We start from the raw sequence: 14,155 nt of genomic DNA on the forward strand, positions 1-14,155 counted from the left end.
CGTCGCGTCCCCTTGGCGACTCGTCGACAGGACCCAGAGGGGCGGGTGGCGATCATGGCAGGTGCTATGGCACAACAGCACCCCCGCCGCCAGACAATGCATCCAGAGGTCGAGCTGTCCGACGCAGCTCGGAAGATTGGATGCGCCGGTTGAGCGACGTCGTCGATGGGGGTACAGGCTTTGCTGATTTTCCCGCCGGTGGTCTTTCCCACTGCTCGGCCCTGACAGTGTCCACTGGAACGACCGAGAATCAACAACGCCAAACCACTCCGGCCAAAGCAAGCACCCTCCGAATGCTCCTCAAACCGCCAGACCAAAATCATCGAACAAAGCATTTTCCGAGATCTGGCTACGCTAAACAAAAAAAAAAAAAAAAATCTCGAACAACACGAGACACGTATCTGAGAGAGAAATTCGAGATACGGACCCCCCCCCCCCCCCCCTCCTTTTTTTTTTTTTTTTGGTCAATGCGTGAGGGTTAATCAAATCAGAATCAGAATGCATCCACGGACGCGCGTGCGCGCTCTCCCTTTGTCCGCTAGGCAGTCGCCTGCCTTTCCTCCAAGGAGTAAGCGGCCATTGAAGCAAACTTTCGAGCGCACCCGGCGCTTCGCTACATTACTCTGCTTACAATCCCCTGACACCGCTGAGAACAGACGGAATTTGCGGCGTCTGAATTTCTGCGAAATCCTGCCTTTACCGACGCGTGTCACGCCTATTACAGAACGCAGCAGCCGCCTAAGCCTCGGGTTCACCCTATATACTCCGCTTTTTCCTAACGGCTAGGCTGTTGGCGCGCTTCACACGGCTCGTACTGCCGCCTGAGTCCGACTTTCTCGGCTTGCGCCTTCGACGTTTGCCCTCGGCGCGGCTCGCAAAGCTCGCGGTCTCGGCACTCATACTCGCAGGTGCGCTGCCTTCTCGTCGCAACGATATCGCTCCGGGCGGCAAAACCAAGCTAGCCTCGTGGTCGTCGCTAGATGTCTGTACCTTTAACAGAACATAACTGCATCCGACGCCATCTGAGCTAGCCGGCTTGCCCTGCGGTCTCTCCTTGACTAGCCTGAGTGTATCGCTACCATCAAAAGGGCGCAGAATTTCTCTCTGGCCTTCGTCATCGGCCACAATTTCCAAAGTGGCTTCTTTAGACGGCGACACAACAATGTGTTCGCGCTCGTCTGTAAGCGTGTGCACCAATGGCACCATAGCATTTCCCTGACGTACTGAGCTAGTAGCCGTCTCAATATGCGGTCTCTCCTCGATAGACTCGGCATTGTGGCTATCAAGTTGGTCCTGACAGTCGGCCTGACTTACAGCATCAAAATGACTCAACAAAGCCTTCTTAGCTTCATCGTAGTCCCGCTTCTCCTCATCAAGCAGGCTTCCCAAAACTCACGCGAGATTACAAGGGAGCAGCAGGATCAACCGTTCGGACCAGAGGTCCCGGTTGACACCTTCTCCTTCGCACACCTTTTCAAAATCATCAAGAAGCGTAAGAATATTTTCGCCTGCCCTGAAAATGTGGAGAGGGTATCGTGCGGTGCGCCATGCCCATGCCTGAATTTCTCGACGGCGCTCTCGCCTTGCCGTTTCCTCAGGACTTTCATGCTCCTTTCCTTCTAGCTGGCGCCTGTCACGTCTCTCGCGTTCCTTTGCCTCCAGCTTCCGCTCAAGAATCATTTCCCAAGCCTCTTCGGCTTCCTCGGTCGTCACGTCCTCTGCTCGCATCACGTCGAGAATCGCTTTCCTTGCTTTTTCGGAGCCGGCGGAAATGCCCAACTCCTCGCAAATTTGAATGAGGTCCTGAACTTCGAATTCCTCCATCGCGATCTCGTTCCTCGTGTTGCTTGCCCACAAAATTTACCCTTACTTTAAACTAGAATCGACTATTTAAGGAAGGTAAATTCGTAATCCATAGCCTACCAAAACAACAAAACACTCAAATAATAGCCTACCAAAACAAAAGACTCTACTAACATCTGCTTGTGCTAGAGAGGTCTGGCGACCTGAAAAGCAAACATCGGGCACTCACCCATCCAAAGTGGTTGACGCCGGTCGGTCTGGTAGCTGCCATCGAGCGGTGTAGCAGTCGTATTCGGGCCTCGTATCTCGCAGCTTGCCATCCGCTGTTGAGATACTGGTTCGCCAATCCCATAGCTGCCATCCACTATTGCGACTCGGGGTCGGGGACGAGAGACGGAGTCTTGGAGCAGAGGAAGAGGAGACGAAAGCTTTATGCATTATGTACAAATATGTACAGATATAGCAGGAATAGCAGGTGATAGCTGGTAATAGCTGCCATTAGCTGGTGATAGCTAGTAAAAGCAGCAAGAGCTGGTAAGAGCGCACCAGACCGACGGGGCGGCCGGTGGCGACTCTCTGGCTTCACAATGGGCCGGTTCTTCCTTAAATCCCCTTGGCGGCGGCTCCTCGTCGACAGGAGCCAGACGGGACGGTTGCTGACGTCGCCCGCACCGTATTGTGTCGTCGCGTCCCCTTGGCGACTCGTCGACAGGACCCAGAGGGACGGGTGGCGATGATGGCAGGTGCTATGGCACAACAGTACGGACAATTGCAGCAGCCGTCCGCGAACTCGGCCACACATATTCATTACATTCCTTAATATGCCATTCACTATTTTTGCAGGCAACTACGGCACACGTCTTCAATCCATGATTAAATCCAGCATGATTGGAGCACCGTGCGTTGCCGAAAACTCAGTTGCATTTCGGACAGCTGATCGCACAGAAGCAAGGTAGAAGCGGTAATGGTTTCGTATTCGTGCGCTGTCGCTGAGGCTACGTGCATGTGCTGCGCCGCCGAAAGCGCCATCTCGTTTCTCTAGAACAAACTGCTCCGTGAAAATGGTCGATAGCATACCTGAGTAACTCAGGCTAGGTGACTCTTTGTATCACCGCGCCATTTCAAAGGAGGTGACAATAAATCATCAACATCATCATCATCAACCGTGGCAGCGGTTCCGGGGACCATGCGGGGGAAGGAAAAAAAAAGAACAAGAAAAACGCCAGGAGGCCCCGCGTTCGGCATGAAGCGCGCGTCTCGGTTTTGACAGCTTGCTGAATGGGTTGTTTGCCCGCGACGTCTGCTTTGTCGGTGGGGGAGCTGATTGCCAAGTGAGAATGCTTGCCGCTCTAAACAACGGGAGCACACAAGCTCGTGTTTCCACTCTTTATGCATTCGCATAAAACTTTGCTGTATGTAAATTCCAACTTGTTTGATCTACTGCATTTTTTCGTAATGCGAAGCATTACATAGGAAGCTCTCAGCAATTCGCCACGCGAGCTCATTTTCCAATTTCAGGTTCACTTCAAAAAATTAAATTTCCGCCTAAGGATTCGGCAAAATAATGCTAGTCTTAAACTAGACCTAACAATGTCTATAATACTGAAAAATCATGCGTATATATGCAGTCGCTAATTAAATTTAATATAAAAGCTGAATTTCTGGGTTTTGTGAGGAGTGTGAAGTGATATAAGTTAACTTAAGAGTTTTAAAATAGTCAATCTGTATTATCTATGCAGTAACGGGCCATTTAGGGTGATTCACTTTACCGGAATATAATTTGGGTGTCCTGGGTCCTCTGGGCACGAAGTCCACATCACCCGCAACAAATTACAAAGCTACGTCCCCTCCACGTGCTTGAGGCGTTTATGGCAACTACCGCGCAACTGGCGCGCACGCGGCGCGGAGGCGCGCGCTCATTGGTTTATTAATTGGACACCGCGCGCCACTCGCCACTCTGCACAGCAAAATCCACAGCTGCTCCTGATCACGCGAGGAATGCGAACATGTATCGACCAAAGAAGGTGAGCCTTGCTTCTACGTCATGCGCCAGAACAACCAGGGGATATGAGAGGGAGAGAGAGAGAGGTCTAACGGAAGAAGAGAAACGAGAACGTTTAGTTCGCAAACGCGCAAATAAGGAGCCCCTATATAATGCTTCGCGCCACGATAATTCCCCTTAAGGAAGATTCGAGATTTTTTTTTTTTTTCAGTGCGCTTGGACGACACCAAATGAACTCCTTCCGGAGCTTATACGCCTACAGTGCAGTGTATAATATACCGTATATTCGAAAAGCGTGCGTATACGAAGCGATCCTGCGAGTTTGTTGCCTGACTGTGTAAGCAGAGCCATCGCGCCGATATTTACACGTGTGTTGCACGTATGATTCATGGGAAGACTCAGAAGAAGTTGTGTAGGGAGCAGTAGCGCACCCAGTATCTCTGCCAGGGGGGGGGAGGGGGTTGACAGTTGCCTTAGTTGCCAATACCATCTAAACAGCACTAATTTCAATTTCTTCACGGAAATATAGTAAAAAAAAAATGCGCTTTTTGCGCAAGTTTGCGAGTGTGCAGGACGATTTCGCGTCTTACACTCTTAGTGCAGTACTCAAAGGCGCAAGGAAAGACAAGGGGTTAAACAAAAAGAGGGGTTAACTCGGCCTCAAGGGGGGGGGGGGGGGGGTTACAAACCCCCCCGCCCCCCGTCGGTGCGCCACTGCTGATACGAGGAGGAAACTCAAACAAACCTTTTGCAGCATTTCTACCAGAACTGCGCGCGTCGGGGCAATAGCAAACAATTAATAAAATAACGAAAAAGGTGCTAGGGCCTTCACATTTTAATATAAGACCACTTATATTGCCCCTGCATGGAAAAACGTATTTCCAGCGATGCATTTCAGTTTAAAAGTGAAGCCTACTTTAAGGGGATCGGTGTAAGCTTGATCTTTGTAAGTTGACTTTCCCACGCTCAGATTGCACTGAATGAAGCCTACTTGCCGTATATGCGAACGATGCGATGCGAAGTTCGCATAAGGCATTAATATCTCGAAACTGGTGTCATCCCGAGAATTCGTCCCAAGTAGATCCGCGTTGCGAACTCCACGGCTACAATTTGTAAATTGCAATATGGGCCATCAGGTAATTAGTAATAACTTAATTAGTGAATTTTTGTTGATTAGTCGAATATGCATTTCAGTTTTTTGTGGAAGTAATGTCCGCCTCTTCGATAGACCAGCTCATTAACTAGAATTGGGCTATCTGCCACAGGAAACCTTAAATAAATTTTGAAAGTGTTCGCTGAAACACTCTGTATATTTCCTGTGTACGAACCAGCGAGCACACGCAATAAATATTCCTAAAGTTACTTTCATGTTAAAATTCGCTTAGTGTTTGCGCTCTTGCAACACAAGAAGGCGAAAGACGAGTTGCACATACGTAATCCATCATGTTCGTTTTCTGATGCTTGCTCGTAATTACGAAATGAGGCATACAATGCTGCACTGTTAGCGTTTCATTTATTTTGGTTTGTCTTTTTTTTTTTTTGCCGCGTATATTTCTCGCGTACCCTAACACGCCGTGCTTAGTGGCTTTTATTTGGTAGGTTCTACTGCTAAGCTCGAGGACGCGGGTTTGATTCCCGGCCATGGCGGCTTACATTTCGATGGAAGCGAGATGCATAAAACACCCTTGTATACATAGATTTAGGTGCACGTTAAAGAACCCCAGGTGGTCGAAATTAACGGAGCCCTCTACTGCGGCGTCTCTCATTGCCATATTGTGATTTTGGGGTGTAAAACCCCAGAAATTATCATTACTAATATTACCCTTTATCTGTGCTCTCAGTTCTTCGTGATATATGGGTAAGTTCGACACGTTGAGATCGAGATTGGCATTCAACACATTTTTATCGTCACACCTACAGCATCAGGGGGATTTCTGGCCGTCTTCGTATGACCACACGTCATATTGTTATCGTTAATCGTGACGTGAGTGCAAGTATGTCAAGTTACTAATGCCATGACCAATCAGTCATCTTAGTCACACATTTGTGCCTTTCCACATTATACTTTGGTATATATACCAAGTGAACGAGCCGCGAGAGTTACGCGGTTTGTATTTATTTTTGGTACCGCGGCATCGGCGAACAGACATGGTCCGCTTCCCAAGAGACCAGTTAAGGATTTCGCCTTAATAAAGAAACAACGAAGCGCGGAATGCAGTCTTGTAAAGCAAATCGAATGCATGAAATAAAAGAAAGGAAACGATAGGGTGTAAAAGCGTTAGCATGAGCTAGCCATATCTGCTACGTTCTCTTGGTTATTATCGCGGTCTCCAGCTTATTTTCTTCTGCAGCACGTTCACGTTGCTCATTCCATGCATAACTAAATGAAGTAAGCGCGCGGAATGCGTTACTCAAACAGCCGCGTAAGCGCGGACCAAGCGAGCTAGAAGGAAATAGACAAAATACCCATATTCACAGCCGGCAAACGCGTTCTCTGTGCGGTGAGTCACTGCGGTATTACCTTGCGGTGACGTGGTACTTAATATATCCCAAATTATCGCGATGTTGGCTAATAGCAACCAAAATATCAGGCTCGTAGCAGACGCCCGCCGCCTTGGGCGCGGCTTCCGCGGCGTAGAAAGCCCGCGGGTCCTAGGGTGCCTTAGGGTGCCTCGATGCCAGCGCCGCCGTTCAGGGTGGTGCCAACCTTTGACCGCACCCGCGCCGCCGCTTTCTCGCTGCGACGCCATCTTGAGTCACAGCGAGAGGTTGCGAGTGCTTGGTGCGGGTGCTTAGTTCGAGACACAGTGCGCGCGGATGCTTCGCTGACGCTTCTACTTGCTGGACAGTGTTCAGCCGCATGAATGACAAGCTTGTCAAGTGCATCGAGTCGACATGACGGGCTGTTGTGTTCCCAAGTGCACCGGATCGACGCGTAAAGGGCTTCGTTGTTTACGCTTCCCCCGGGACCCAGAGCGGAGGAAGAGATGGGAAGCCCAAGTAAAGCGGTATCACTGGAAGGCAACGGATAGCTCCTACATTTGCGAGGTAAGTGTCAAGAAAGTTTGGACCATCGCACCGTGTTTTTCATTTAAATAAGAAAGTATTCTCTGATCCTCGCTCACGTACCTACGTTCGCTCACGAACTAAGCACTGCACCGATGCTGAGTAGCCTATGGTTTGCGAGCGCGCGTCGCATAGGCTTTTGTCGTTTGATCGGCGCAGTCTATGCGAGTAGTACCCTTATTTTAAGAACTGACGAAAATGCTTCGCCGCGAAATAGCCTTACATTAGCTACAAATCGTCATGTAAACCACCTATTTTACTTTTTCACGGGAAGCACACATCGTGTATCTCTTGTTCCTTTTTTTTTTTTTCCCCCTCAGTTTCTTTTTTCGCTACTCGTTATTTGGGACTAAAGAACGCAGTGCTTCTTCTGGGGAGAGCGGCTGTTGTGTAGGTGGCAAGCGAAGCATTGTGATTTTCTCTATTCTCAGCAGATATCTTGCGGATCTCAGGTTGTTGCGTTATATAGCTGATTTTTTAGACGAATATATTGTAGCGTGGTGCTCGTAAGCCGATGGTCATTGTGCTCATTCCCGATCGTAGTGGGTATTGTGACGGTCTTTAAATGCCTGTGCACGGTATGCCCAGGTGTAGTAGAGTTAAGGGGCATCATGGGACTAAAATGTTTCGGCGCTTTCTGGCATGGTGTCTGTTGTAGCCTGTGCATTTCTTCGAAACGTGTGAAGCGAGGTAATACAGCATTACTTTCTGCGAAAATTTATTTTTAAGCACTGTATGGGTTCTCTGTATTTACAAGGCAACTTTTCATATCAATAATCACTTTTGTTGTTTTACTTGTACTTAGAAACACTTTGAAGAGGACCAGTACGAGGGAAATCGACAGGATGGGCGCCGTCTGTTAAAGTCAACAGCCCTACATCATCATGGACTATATTTCGAAGTGAAAAATATTGCTAATCTGTATTTGACTGTCTTAGTTTCATTTACGGTTTTTGTACGCGATATGTATGCAGTGTTGTTTATTTTTCAATGTAGTTATCAGTGTTCTAATGGTTATTTATAAAATGTTCTGTACTCGCCATCGATGTGTTTGGCGGATGCGACGTATTCGATGGTAGCTGATGTATTCTGGCTGGATATCTTGATTATATTACCCGCGGTTGCGTATTCTTGTTTGCATTCTTGTTTTCGGTTTATATTGTGTGTAATAAGGTTGACGTACTCACTTGAACCCCCCCCATGTAATGAATAATAAAAAAAAACTCTCACTATCCCGAACTGTGTGTCGAGCGTACCTTGCGAACTTTTTTTTTATCTCGTCTTTCAACATAACCTTCAGGCGCCACACAGTACATATATTTTCATGTACATATCTCTTTCATGATTGATTATACTAGACATTATAAGTAAATGTATTTTGTGCATCGTTTGGTTTCTTGTGTGTACTACGCAAGATTGACACAGACAAGTTACGTTACATGTTTCTCTACAGCACTAACTAAACCTTATTTTCACATCGCAGTTATTTTTACACCAGCTTAATCCTGTCAGCACACAGTTTTGTGGGCAAAAAAAAGCAAAATTGCGCGTAGATATCGTCAAATAATTGCAACGAACGCGAAGAGCACGCGCAACTCAAGGGAAACTAACCGCCGTGCGCGAGTGGCTGGCTACGGTAAAGGAGGCGTGAGGTGTAAACCAAAATACAACAGCGAAAAACAAAAACTTTCCACACACAGGGGGTCGCAAACCCTTATATACCAAGCATCGAAGCGCAAAAAAAAAAAAAAAACAGTGCGTATTTCAAACATACACATGGCATATTAAATGTAAATTGAATTAGGCAACTTGGGGCATGTTCCCGGCGCCATACATTTAAGTCTTGGACCTTCGACGAGTTAACGGCTATTGGTTATAAAGATGTGCAGATGCGATACCGATAAAAAAATCCTCATCAAGGCAAAGCACTTGGAAGTACGCCGCGAGTAACACTATCTATGAACGCAAGCGTAGCTGAGTCTCAGCTCGTGTGACTCAAAATGGCCGCGCCAGCGGGGTTGTCTCCACCCTGGACGGCGGCGCTGGGCATCGAGGCACCCTAGAGTCACTGGAAAAACAGAGTACCGCAAAGGTACGCGGCATGCCGGCAACATTGGGTGGCGGCGGCCATGTCCTTCCAGACCGCCGACGCGCTGTAGCGGTGCCAGCGTGCATTGAGTAGCGTTTGACCTTAACGGCGGATTTCCCCCCTAGATTTCGAGTCCCGTTTCACGAAACTGGATTATTTTTGTGTTTTTCTTCAAATGGATGCCACAAATGACATCAGATATCGACGGAAATGAACGTACTGCGCGGTAAGCGACGGAACGTATAAAATGTGCGGCGATGGTTCCGATGCTCTACGTGTCGCTTTTGGACTTCGTCTTGCGTCAAGTGCTATGTGCAGAGCTGCTGCAAACATACTTGTATGCGCCCAGTGAATTCGCTTGAAACGTCTTTTACATGAAAACTGGGCCCTGGGGTTGTGTTTGCGCTAAAAACGCAGCTTGACAGCCGATGGAATATGCAGTGGGTGTTCAGGTTGCCTTCATAGTGCTCGTTCGCGTCCTTTCGAAGTACAAAAGCAAGCAAATGTAAACAGCTTACTGCTGCGCTTGTTTATCTGTATAATCGGAGCAAAGTGTAAGCAGTAATTTTTATGTAGATTTATAAAGTTGCCTGTCACGTATCAGTGATAAAACGCCAGGAGCCTCTGCAAGCAAACTTCGCGTCTTGCGGCTACTGGCGTGTTTGCGAATGCGTGCTTGTAATGTTCTCGTCGATTTGTGAAATAAGCTCTCTGAAGGTAACGTTGTAAACGACTGGTTAACAGCTTTTAATTCACGCGAAACTCAAGCAGGTATCCGCATACGGCTATAAAGAATGTGTGCGAATGTTTTTTTTTTATACCTTTGATAATGTCAACCTTTTAGCGCACTTATTTCCAATCTGTTACTGTGTTCTGGAGTATTGTGTTGACATTGCCAGTACTAAACAGTGGAGCGGTTTTCCTATATTTATTTTTGATCATGCTCCTTTTATTGTATACCCTTTATGTGTATCGGATCATTAACACAAAAAGACGTTTTCGAAAAAAAAGTTGCGAAGACACGGTAAAAACTAGGTTTCTGAAACGGAATTGTAACATTGAGCACTTCTATGTTTTAAATGATGTTCTTGTCGCTGCACTCACGGCATAAAATGTGTATGAGGCTGTTTATAGAGGTGCTGTGCCAGTTGACAAGCATTCGTAATCATGCTGTAGCAGGTTTGCAATAAAAATTACTATTTTACAGCCTCCCTGTATAAGGGACACCATACCATTTGTCCCGAATTGCTTCATGCTGTCAGCAAAATTCCCATTTTCAGAACAGCATGCAGTCACAAAGTAAGATGTGGAGGCAAGCAACATATTTATTTCACAACAGTCACAACAACAATTTATTTCGTCAAGCATGACAACAGCATACCGTCTTCCGATTCGACTCTTGGTTCTCAAAATCATCAGGAATGAAATGGTCCTATAGTTTGTCCATGGAGAAAACAAAGAAAAATAGGAATGTTAATAAACCTACCCTGTGACAGTGCTTAAATATCTAAAGTGTAAGTATAGTCGCAAAAAAAAAAGAGTTAGGAAATCTATAGAAGACATTTTGAAGCAACATTTTCTGTGTAGACCTGGTGCTTGTTTAAAACACGTTATTCATGGGAACCGCCTCCTTTTACTTTGTAGCACAACATGCTCACTTGAAATGCATGTTTGTTGTTTCCATCGAGCCGCGCGAATCAAGCACTGCAGCTTGCTTGACATGTATGTACGTTTTCTTCAAACGCGGCGCGCAAACCGAATGAAACAGTGGAGAGCTTGCTAGAAAGTTCGTAGTGCGATGTTTTCAACTTGAAACATTCAATGAAACTTGAAAATTTTCAATAGCGCAAAACAAAGCGAGCCGCGCGAACCGAACAGTTTACTGGAAACAATAGCGCAAAGCAGAGCGGGGCCTCGCGAACCGGAGACCTTACTTGAAAGATAGGTACTGGGCGATTTTCAATAGCATGAAACAAAGCGAGCCACGCGAACAGAACAGCTCACTCAAAACCACGTGTGCTAGCTACATAGTGTTCAATAGCCGCACCAGAGCGATGAGCGTGAACTGGACAGGTAAAGTTTAGCGGTCACACGCAAGTACAGTCACTTGAAAGCAATAACTGTCCAGCAAACTAGTTATTCAAGAAACTTACCTCGCACAAGCGGGTGTTCTTCGAGGGCGCGAAGTTTTTGCGGCCAATTCTGTGGAGCCACGCAGAACGTCGTTCACCGTCGTCCTTCCAGCACGGAATAGAGAAAAATGCCTTCCCGGACTCCGTTCGGTTGCTACACCCGAAGGCGCAGCAACCAGGCATGATGATGGGTTATTTCTGACGCCTGTGTTCGCAAGCGCAACGCAAGCGTTGAACGAAACGGCGAAGTGCTCTCCGTGCGCGGTGCGTGCGCTACGGGTTCGACGTGCCAACTGAAAGGGCTTGGAAGAAATATGGCGGCAAAAGGTCACGTGACACGAGCGCCCCAATCACCGGTGGCCGCGGCAGGAGGCGGCGCGCGGAAAACAAATGCGATACTCTAAAATTTTTCCAGTGACTCTAAGGCACCCTAGGGTGCCTCGATGCCCAGCGCCGCCGTTCCATCGAGGCACCCTAGCGGGTCCTAAAGCCCCTATATATAAAAAGTAGCGTCACGCTTTGAAGAGTGCCGCCGCCTCCTCGCACACCCTTCCGAGGCAGACGCCGCGTCGGTATTGGCCTACTGGCATCACGTGGACCGTCGAGCCCCCGGGCGCTGGCTGCGTTTGTTTACGATCACGCTCCATCGCCATTTTCGCCTGAGAAGCGTCTACCGACTGGCGAGGAGCACGACGATAGCGACGAACACAGTCGGCGATCGTCGAATCTGATCAACAGCGAAAGATAAACAAGTGCACGTGTTTCAAGCGGTGTAGGCGGCGCAACGGTCGAAAAAGGAGCGCGTAAGAGCGGAGAAACGAGGAGGAGGAAGGCGGAGGAGGAGAGTGTCCCTACTTTCCGGTGCAGCAGCGCCGCGGCGCGGGAGTTCACACAAAAAAGTTGTAGTGGCTTAGCTCGGCTATGCCAGGATATACTTAGCGTTAGCAAAGGTTCAGCTGATTATTCTTAGCTTTCCTGGTTGTCTCCTACGCTCAACCGCTAATTGCCAGGCAACTACTTCGGGATCCGATGAGTCAAGCTTCTCCGTTCTTCTGCGGTGTTGAGCAGCATTTGCGCTCTCCTTCTCCATGGCTATACCACACTGGCAAACGCCAGTGTGGCTCCAGCGCAGTGTCAGACGGCGACTGCACAGCGAGCGAGCGCCGGCGCCAGTGCGTCTACCACGGCTACGACGTCACTCCTCTGGAATGCGCAGACCGGCGGCGGTGAGTCGCGCGCGGCGGCGGCGGAGTGCGCGAGAGGTGCCGGCTCCGGTGCGCAAGCCGTGTGACACCACTGATCCTTGCGCATGCGCAGCACGGCTCTTGATGTGCCGCGCGAAACGGGCTTGGCTAGGCCAGTGTAGCTAACGCTACAAAAGGTCCTCGCTCCTCCCACGCATTCGAGCGGCGCTTTGGACACCGCTCCTGCCGTTGGTAGGGTGCCCTCGATGCCCAGCGCCGCCGTTCGGCGGCGCTGGGCATCGAGGCGCTGGCATCGAGGCACCCTAGCCGTTGGGCGCTCGCCGCGCCCTTTGTGTGGCGTCACACCACGGGCCTCGATACTCCGGCTACTCCGGCAACTCGCCTCATCGCGGTCGCCGCGCGGCCACCGCTCCTGCCGTTGGTAAAGGGGCTTTAGCCGTTGGGCGCTCGCTGCGCCCTCTGTATGACGTCACTACCCGCGCTCCGCAGCTGTGATAACCGGGAGAGAGCTCGCGTCGCCGCAGCCCTAGTTGAGGCCGCAGTATGGATGGTGAGAAGTCGGCCAGCCTGAAGGAGGCCAGGGAATCGCTGTAGAAATGAAGTGGAGACAGCGCGCTAAGAGACTCAAGAGGAGCGTGCCGAACGGTTGGCCAAACGCCGTGAAATCGATGCCGCTAGATGGGCTCGTTTAGCCTCTAACGATGAATCTACAGCGCCGACCTCCGATGATGATTGCCGCTCGATCTTCTGCGACTCTGAAGGCGGCCCGCTTTGCAGCCCACCCCGCTTTACCCGTTAGTTGACCACAACGTCTCTCCTCCTTAATCTAGTGGGCAACAACTAAGTTTAATAACAACATGTCTAACTACAAGCGAAGCCTAAGCGCAGCCGGGGGTCTGTAGCTATCACTACTCGACTAGGTTTAACCAGAGCTAAACCACAGCCAATTTTTTTTCGCCGTTAGAACATACTAAATAACCGCATTTCGCCAAATATAAAGAAATCTAGGGAATTTTCCTATCCAAGTTAGGGAAACCATAGAGTTTCTACTATATAGTGAGAAACTCTATGAGGGAAACATTATAGCTTCGGAGGCTGGCAACTCTGTACGACATTTTAGACGGATTTAGATTCTATATGCGCACGCGGCGTGCCGGTGTGTCGTATTCTTACCGTGGTCGTGTGCCTGTGCTACAGTGGTCTACCTGTGCTGAGTGAGGAAGTGGTGGGAACCTTGTCGCAGTATCAGCAGTTTGGTAGTGTTTATCTTGCATTCGCTTTTTATTCCTTGGTTGCATTGTTGCATTGCCTTGTGTCTGGATGTCTACCGTCGTCTGGTCATGAAATCAGTAATGTTAGAGCGGGCAGGAGCATTCGTTGATGATTTGGTCTGTGACGGCGCTGCTACTAACCGCAGGATGTGGAAAGAGTACTCAGTGAGCGGCAATTTGGAAATGACATCAATTATTTTATCCATCGAGATGATGACCGCAAGGTGTTAGTTTTTTGCAGATGCCCCACACTTGATCAAATGCTTTGGAAACCGCCTACACACGCAAAAAATTCTTCAAACTGCTGAAGATCGCATTTTCTGGGCTCACTACAAATTACTAATTGCAGACACCAGCAATCCAGGGTGCTTGCGCGTGTGCTCAAAGTTGTCATCTGCCCACCTGAACCCTACAAATACCGAAAAAATGAGGGTGAAACTGGCGACACAGATATTCAGCAGAAGTGTGGCTGATGGCCTACAGTACTACTCTAAACGAGGTGTTTTTGGAATGGAAAATATCCAAGGAACAGTCAAGTTTACCATGAGGTTCAATAATCTTTTTGACGCGTTAAACCGGCGTTTTCC

Source organism: Dermacentor silvarum, chromosome 1 (genome assembly GCF_013339745.2).
Source record: "Dermacentor silvarum isolate Dsil-2018 chromosome 1, BIME_Dsil_1.4, whole genome shotgun sequence".
Lineage (NCBI taxonomy): Eukaryota > Metazoa > Arthropoda > Arachnida > Ixodida > Ixodidae > Dermacentor > Dermacentor silvarum.